Source organism: Hibiscus syriacus, unplaced genomic scaffold (assembly GCF_006381635.1).
Source record: "Hibiscus syriacus cultivar Baekdansim isolate YM2019G1 unplaced genomic scaffold, ASM638163v2 tig00116996_pilon, whole genome shotgun sequence".
In the NCBI taxonomy this organism is placed as follows: domain Eukaryota; kingdom Viridiplantae; phylum Streptophyta; class Magnoliopsida; order Malvales; family Malvaceae; genus Hibiscus; species Hibiscus syriacus.
This window is the reverse complement of record NW_024063512.1, coordinates 3,729,209-3,735,767: the sequence shown is the minus strand read 5'-3', so window position 1 is coordinate 3,735,767 and position 6,559 is coordinate 3,729,209. Positions and strand designations below refer to the sequence as shown.

General features: G+C 35.6%; 1 long non-coding RNA gene across 1 annotated transcript; it reads right to left on the bottom strand.

Moving 5' to 3' along the window:
- Positions 1–4,138: 4,138 nt before the first annotated feature.
- Positions 4,139–4,793, bottom strand: LOC120193723. Its single transcript, XR_005522886.1, has 3 exons — positions 4,723–4,793; positions 4,321–4,380; positions 4,139–4,183 (listed from the first exon to the last, which is right to left on the bottom strand). It is a non-coding gene; the product is annotated as an uncharacterized LOC120193723 (long non-coding RNA).
- Positions 4,794–6,559: the final 1,766 nt, after the last annotated feature.

Genomic DNA, 6,559 nt, shown 5'->3' with positions numbered 1-6,559 from the left:
TGATGTGAAAATTGAGGATGAAGATAAAGCGATGATTTTGTTGTGTTCGTTGCCTCCCTCTTACGAACACATGCTAACTACTCTTACATATGGGAAAGAGACTATCAAAGTTAAGTAGATTATTGTAGCTTTGTTGGCTCACAACCAGCGGAAGCAGAATGCAAGGGAAAACTCTCAAGCTGATAACTTATATGTCAAGGGTATTCAAGATCGTGGACGGAAGCCAGAGAAGGCAGGGTCTTGGAAGCGGAATTTCAAATCCAAATCCAGGGAAAAAACATTCACTATTACAAGTGCAAGTAGGCGAGACATATGAAGCGAGACAGTCCAAAGTTGAAAAACCATATTGATGAGAAGCATGATGATTCGTCCAAGTCTGTGAATGTGATCGAGGATGACAATTTTGATTGCAGTAAGGGTGATATGCTCTCTATTTCAACGACACAATTAACATATGCTTGAATTCTTGATTTTGGATGTTCTTATCACATCACGCCAAATAGGGAATGGTTTTCGACATACAGATCGGTTGATTATGGTTATGTTTACTTGGGTGATGATCGATGTTACAATATTGTAGGTATTGATGATGTCAGAATTAAGATGTATGATGGTTCTGTTTGGACGTTGTGTGGTGTTCGACATATCCCAGATTTGAAAAAGAATTTGATTTCTTTGGGCACTTTGCACAAGAATGGTTTTATCCATAAGGCTGATGAGGATAGGGAAACCATTCGGATTGTTAAAGGAGCTTTGACTGTGATGAAAGAAAAGATGACTGCAGGGAATATTTACAGATTGTTAGGGAGTACTATTGTAGGTGGAGTTCATTCTGTTGAGTCCTGTGATGATACTACCAAACTGTGGCATATGTGTTTTGCTCATCTTAGTGAACGTGGTATGGCTGAATTACATAAAAGAAATTTGTTGCATGGTGTTAAAAGCTGTAAGCTCGATTTTTGCAAGTATTGTGTTCTTGGTAAACATACTAAAGTTCGTTTCAAGACTGGGAAGCACACAACTGAAGGGATTCTTGATTATGTGCATATTGATGTATGCGGGCCTTCCACGACATCGTCTTTGGGTAGATCTAGGTATTATATTACTTTTATTGACGATTTTTCACGGAAAGTTTGAGTGTATTTTTTGAAACAGAAGTCTGATGTTTTTGAGAAGTTCAAGTTATGGAAAGATGAGGTAGAAAACCAAATAGAACGAAAAATCAAGTGTTTGCGGTCTGACAATGGTACGGAGTACACAGATTCACAATTTCTAAACTTCTGTAAGGAGCATGGGATTAAGAGGCATTTTACAGTGCGGAAGACACCACAACAGAATGGTGTTGCGGAACGGATGAACAGGTCGTTGAATGAAAGAGCAAGATGTTTGCGGTTGAATGCAGGGCTTCCCAAACACTTTTGGGCTGAGGCTGTTAACATGGTGTGTTATCTTATCAATAGATCGCCAAGGGAATCATTGGCTGAGAAAGTTGCAGAAGAGGTATGAACTGGTCATGATGTTACTTTTGATCACTTACAGATTTTTGGTTATCCTGCTTATGTTCATGTACCTGCCGATGAGAGATCCAAACTTGATGTAAAATCGAAGGAGTGTATTTTTATGGGTTATAAGAAAGGTGTCAAAGGATTCAAGTTCTGGGATCCATTTGCGAAGAAAATTGTGATCAGTAGAGATGTTGTTTTTGATGAACAATCCATGTTGCAGCAGAAGAAAGACACGTCAGTGGTGGATTTCGAGCAGTTTCCAATTGAGAAAATAGAAACTTCTCAACCGACTTCAGGTAGTTCCTCTACGGATGATTTGCAGGATTATAGTCTCGCTAGAGACAGGGTGAGATGGACGAATATAAAGCCTCCGAACAGATTGAGTTTTGAAAACTTGGTCTATTTTGCACTTACTGTTAGCAATGATGATCCGATTACTTTTCATGATGTTGTTACTAGTTAGAAAAACAACAAGTGGATGGCTTCCATGGTTAAGGAGATGGAGTCTTTGAATCAAAATCGTACATGGAAGTTAGTCCGTCTTTCTAAGGGTAAGAAGCCTATTGGTTGTAAATGGGTGTATAAGAATAAACCAGCAGTAACAGAAAAAAAGGGGAGAAGTTCAAGGCTCGTTTGGTAGCAAAGGGTTTTTCACAGCAGAAAGGAGTTGATTATGATGAAATGTTTTCTCTTGTCGTCGGGCACACTTTAATCCGAGCAGTACTTGTATTGGTGGCTAGTTGGGATTTGCATTTAGAGCAGATAGATTTAAAAACTGCTTTTTTGCATGGTGATTTAGAGGAGCAAATCTACATGCAACAGCCTAAAGGTTTCACTCAACCTGGAATCGAGCATTTAGTTTGCAGATTGAAGAAATCTTTGTACGGGTTGAAACAGTCTCCGAGACAATGGTACAAACGGTTTGACTCCTATATGATCAAGATTGGCTACAAGCGATATGAGTATAATTGTTGTGTCTATGTTAAGAGCCTTGATGATGGTTCTTTTATTTTTCTGTTAATGTATGTTGATGATATGTTAATTGTTGCGAAGAACATGGATGGTGTTATCGGTTTGAAAACTTTATTGAGTCAGGAATTTGATATGAAAGATTTATGTGCTGCAAAGAAAATTCTTGGAATGGAAATTTGCAGGGACAAAGACTCAAGGAAATTGTGGTTATCTCAACGGGGTTATGTTGAGAAAATGCTAGAAAGGTTTGCGATGAGCAGCGCAAAATTAGTAAGCACTTCATTGGTGAATCACTTTAAGCTTTCATCAGAATAGTACCCTAAGACAGATAAGGAAGCTGAAGATATGGAAAAGGTTTCGTATTCTAATGTTATTGGTTGCTTGATGTATGCAATGATATGTACTTGTTCTGATTTAGCTCATGTTGTTAGTCAAGTTTGTAAGTACATGTCTAAACCTAGTAAGTAACATTGGGAAGCAGTCAAGTGGATCTTTAGGTACTTAAAGGGTACTGTGGGACATGGAATTGTTTTTTGTAGTCAACGGGATAATAATTTGGTTGTAGGATATGTGGATTCAGACTATGCGGGTGACTTGGATAATAAAAGATCTACGACAGGGTATGTATTTACTCTTGGTGGAGGCACTACAACAAAACAGGTTTTAACGGCATTTTTTTAACCCTACAATGGCGTTTATAAGTGCCGCTAAAAACTTTCTCGGCGCTTGCAAAAATGCCGCAAGTTGTGCCGCTATAACGAGCGCCGCAATAGGTCGAGACATATAAAGGCGTTTTTCTTTACAAACGCCGCTATTGACTGTGTATTTAGCAACGTTTGTCTTTATAAACACCGATATTGACTGTGTATTTAGCGGCGTTTGTCTTTATAAACGCCGCTATTGACTGTGTATTTAGCGGTGTTTTTCTTTACAAACGTCGATATTGACTGTGCATTTAGCGGTGTTTTTCTTTACAAACGCCACTATTGATTGTATATTTAGTGACAAACGCCGCTATTGACTGTGTATTTAATGTCATTTGTAATTAAAAACGCCGCAAATAAGCCCATTATTAGTGGCATTTTCATCTAAAAACGCCGCAAATGTCACTATTAGGAGTAGTTGTATAAAACACCATTAAAGACATTATATACTCCCACAGTAATAATCAGTTATACAAATCAAAGCTTATATTTACATATATTAAAATAAATGTATAAAAATGTATCAAATAATTTAAAAATAACTAAAATGTAGCAAATGTTACAAACGATAAATTAATGGTTACCAACATTGTATCGATAGTTATCAAAATAACATAAAATGTGCGATCATTGGTTGCAATGAATGAAAATGCTTCAAGTTCAATGGTAGATTCCCAGTGATGTTCACAAGTTCCACATTTCAAGTACTAAATGACACAAAGCTTACATCTGCGACAAACCAGTTGATAACGAGCGAAATTATCGAATCATCTACTGCAGTTTCTTTATCCCGGGAAAAGAAGGTAGAAGTGCGATGAGAGCATCGCCGTATCCAACGGAATCTGTCGTATTAAACAAAGAAAGTTAGAATAACTGACCATGGGACACCGTAAAATACCGCAAGTTGAAATGTATATTGAAAAGATGGCAAAGACATACCGTCGTCCTCCCTTAGAATTTTCCAGCTAAGTCCCTCACAATGTATTACCGAAATCCATCAAGCTAAAACGGAGGCAGCCAAAAGAGTAAGAATAAATTTCAACATCTGCAATTGCTTCAATTCAAAACAAAACAATTCAAGTAGAAAATTCATTCACATTAATCAAGATATTTATGGCACAATAATCAAATCCACCTACTTTCAGTTCAAGCTCTGCAATGGAAGTTGTATCGCATACATCTCTGATTAGAGATTCCACCTGCAGTTAGAGATTATAAACAACAAACTTTTCAAATATAACTCGAAGTATAAATTCTTTCATTCATTTATTAAAGAAATCCCAAAACATGAAATATTAACATATTTATTCCAAATTTATAAATTACGAGTAGATCAAAAAGAAGAAAAATCATTTACATTCTTTTTCTAATTTCCATATATAATTTCCTCATGGCTGCTTTAAACAACTACTGTGCAGTAACTTCAAAATCTACTGGTCAAAACATTTTTATAATTTAAAGGTGGAAAAAGATACCAATAATGACTTGACATAACATATATAGCTTCCATTAATGTTTTAAAAGAATAGATATGAACTCACCCCAGATGCATTTGGAATAAGTTGGCTAGTCAAACCAGCCATTTTAGTCTCTTCAGCTTCTTCTGTTACATTTATAGTAGCTGCAAGACGGCAACCAAAAGTGTGTGGATATAAGCTATATAATGAAAAAAAATGAATACGATTCTCACTCTAAAATTTGATTTTTACGCATTCTACATAAAATGAAAAACGAAGGAAAAAATAACATATAATATGATGCTTTCAACAAATCATTTAAGTTAATAGAACTCAAGCGAAAACAGAGATGAAGAAACTTCAGAATGTCCAAAATTACACACTAGGATTACTAGGTACTTCATTTCCAAGTTTGACTGAGGTTCATGTAAGTTAAGTCAGCAAATAAATTGAGCAACAACAATCGGAAAAAAGACATATTTTCCTTATTCCAATAATCTTGAGTGGACAATAGAATCAGAAAGAGAGATGAAATCAATGTTATCAACTTGCACCATATAAACTATCACATTATCCTTCAAAGTAAATAAACTAAAAACTACTTTTCTATTTATAAGGTACTGCATAGTAGTGTGTGTGTATCCCTTCTGTTGTGCATATGTACATACAACTCTGCATAAATAGATGTATTTATGCATTATGTACTAAATAAGAAGATTAGTCTGTAATGCTATCCAAGGGGTAAAATTCTATTAAATAAAAAAAACATGTAAAATATGACATAGAATAATTGTGCTCATGAGACTGCAACAATGTGAAATGTATTTCTTTAAGAACCAGAAGAACTATTAGCGAAGGCATACTAGTTTCCTGTCTCAACTCTCTATATCGCCATACCTTGCTGCACAGTGAATAAAGTTGATCAAGTGGGGATTTATCCCTAGACATGAATATGTAATAAGAGATCTTGGCTATAAAAGTAAAATAAATAATTAAAAAAAGTAAACTTATTAGCATAAATTACTTACCCTAGGTTTCCACAGTTGGACCTCAACCAATGTTGAATGCCATCTCTGAGCGTCTAACAGGAAAGAAGTTCAGTTCCGAATTCGAATTAAAATTGTTCATAACAGAAATTATGTACATCAGAAGTGAAGTCAATAAACCAAGCAGTTAAACTAAAACAAATAAGACACACAAATAGGAAAAATGACTAGCACATTAGGTTGAAAGCAAACTTACCCAAAAGCAACACACAAAACTAGATTGCGAAGTAAATCAAAACTGAAGATGAAACCATAAGTGAACAAAGAAAAACCTGAAATACCCAGAAATGAACTAAGAACAAAGGAGCGAAGTCAGATAAGAAAAGTCGAATTGAGAATAAAAAAATCAAAAGAAAATTGAATGAAGGTGAAGAATGACGAAATGACTACCATTTTTTCTTATTTCTTATTTGTAATCAAATTCAAGATTTAAGAAAGAAACAAAAAATGGAGTGAACAGAGCGACATTTGATTTGCAAATAGGCAGACATTTACCATTTAGGAAAGACAAAATGGGAACTACACCTGCGATGGAGTCTTCGGTTTGACATCTGAAAATAAAAATTCAAAATAAAAATGGCACGAGGAGAAGAAGTAGCGGCAGGGCCATTGTCGAGAGAGAGAGAGGCAAAAGGCACAACAGGTAAGAGTAAAGACTAAAGAGAAATGGGTAGGTTTTGACAATGACAAGGTGTGAGATTTGGGGGGAGTTTTTTTATGGCGAATGTGATAATTTCATTGAGGGAGGAGGATAAAATAAGAACAGTTGGATAGGCACAAGCATAATAAAGACTAAATATTTAGCGGTGTTTATATACAAACGCCACTAAAGTACATTTATTTAGCGGCGTTTGTGCTTAAAACGCTACTAAAGT